This window comes from Palaemon carinicauda, chromosome 24 (genome assembly GCF_036898095.1).
Source record: "Palaemon carinicauda isolate YSFRI2023 chromosome 24, ASM3689809v2, whole genome shotgun sequence".
Classification (NCBI taxonomy): Eukaryota; Metazoa; Arthropoda; class Malacostraca; order Decapoda; family Palaemonidae; genus Palaemon; species Palaemon carinicauda.
This window is the reverse complement of record NC_090748.1, coordinates 30,095,256-30,097,755: the sequence shown is the minus strand read 5'-3', so window position 1 is coordinate 30,097,755 and position 2,500 is coordinate 30,095,256.

Here is a 2,500-nt window from a genome sequence, read left to right as displayed (position 1 = left end):
TACCTTTGGTACAGGAGATTTAAAAGGATTCAATAATATTCCTTTGGATATAGCCATTTACGTGGAATAATTTAGTCGCCTTCTACCATCCAATATATATATATATATATATATATATATATATATATATATATATATATATATATATATATATATATATATGTATATATGTGTGTGTGTGTGTGTGTATATATATATATATATATATATATATATATATATATATATATATATATAATATATATATATATATATATATATGTATATATATATATATATATATATATATATATATATATATATATATATATATATATATATATATATATATATATATATATATATACATGAAAGTTTTATACCTCTGCATATGATATAGGGTGCTCTGGTTTAGAGAGGCGAATTGTTTGTGTATCACAGTGCAGGAAATTTACAAGTTAAGCAATCAATGAAGACCCAGTCTTTTTTGCCACTAATGTTACATACGAAAGACTTCGGTATGCGATCAAAAGGAAAAGGTCAGTGTAAGGTGTCAGCTGTGGCTTGCTAGAGTCCTTGTTCGGGAAGATGTGTGTTGTGGTGTTTACTGAATTTTCTAAGCATGTAACATAGGCCTTGGATATTGTCGGAGGAAGTTACAGATGGGAAGAAACCGGCAGCGATGGCTAATGGGTAGCCCTACACAATTTAAGCTGCCAAAACATCCAGGCCATTGTTAGAAGTAGATTTTAATCACAAGGAGACTCAAGGAAGCTGAATAAAACCCTTGGAGTCATTGCAGAGAACATCAACTGTGTTTTGAGGGTACGATGAAAATGTTCTACCTTTCCATTGTCTGCAGTGCTGTAGTCAGTTGTCTGATGTAGGTTGATGGCCAGGATATTCACTAATTTAGAGGCAAATTCAGCGCCTCATTCAGAAGTAGTATGCTCAAGGGGACGAGTTGAGCTGTCAATGTGGGTAAACAGGCAATGGTGTCCTTGTGATGTGGTTTTTGGGGTCTACTATGTTGACGTGAATGAGGGACCCACTCCTGAATCCATTTGTCGATGTACTTCTGAAGTTTAGCATGAAGTAGAATAATGGATCGGATCCTTAGCATCTTTAGTGATGACAAGCCAAATGAACTTTGTATTCTGTACCTGTGCAGTAGTTCGGCGGGAAGAATTTTAGAGGCCATGAATTATATCAAACACCTGTTGGCACATAAGAGCAGGTATACATGGTTGTGGTCCATCAGTACTGACATCACAGTTGTGAGTGGCATTGGAGTAATTGAATACGACGTCTTTGCAACTTAGGGCTATACAGTGTGTACAATAATAGAGATACTAATACTATTAGATGAATATATACTTGGGACTCTGGATCATTTTGTTGGGCTTCTGCCAAGGCGTAATCCAATCCCAGATGAGTGGTGGCCAATGTATTTCTTGATAGGGCATCGGCAACGGTGTTAATTTTCCCAGGGACATGATGTAGGGTGCAATTGTATATAGGCAAGGCAGAGAGATGTCATCCATTGGACTGTCAAGTGAAGGCAAGCATCATAGGCATATGGTCTCTGCAAATGAAGGGCGTAACTTTTAAGAAGAGGTGAAACATACAGACAGCCAAATACACTGCTAGCAATTTGTGGTCCAAGGTACAGTAACCATATTCAATCTTGGAATGTTTCCTACTGAAAAAGGCTGATGGGCCGCTCGAGCGGTTTACAAACAATAGCAGCTTCACTGGCATCGGGACAAGGGAGAACAGCAGCAGTTGATAGGGCATTATTTGCATTGCAGGGAGCCACTTCTTGAAAGGGCCATACTTTGGTTCTTTTGGCGGCTTGGCATTGAGCGAGGTGTAGAGGGGCCCAAGACTGACGGCGGTGGCTGGCAGGAACCTGTGATATTACTTTATCATACCCAAAGTTTCTTGCAGTACTTTGAAGGTCGAGGGTGTGGGTAGTACTGATCGACTGCTACATTAAAAGTGAGCTATTGGTACGTATGTGACAGAGGTGATCCGCTTAGGGGGAAGAGAGCACAATATTACAAATGCCGAAAGAGGAGTAATTAAAGGTGTATGTACCTAAGGGGTTGGTGATGGAGGTCTTGTGGATGTCTCCTTGCTTCATGGGGCATGAGTATATGCCTTGAAGATATTGAACATTAAGAAAAGTTTCATTTAGCGCAAGAAGGACGTAACGTCGGAGATGTTTCAGATGTGTAGTGATCTGCTTCTATATGCATGTTCGGATGCCTTTAATACCAACAAGGGTTCAGGAAGCCATCCCCCTTCAATACGATGTGTAAGAACGACTACCATGGTTTTTTGGCTTTTTTGATAAAGTACCATTTCTTCCATTTCAGCGAGCATTTGATTAGTGGCTGGCACTGTGAGCTTTGTTGTCTTGATCGATTGATAAATAACATGGTCGGCAGGAACCATAGGTGTTTGGCGAACTTCAGGACAGAAGACTTCCTGGTACGAAGTGAGGATGTGAGCGTAG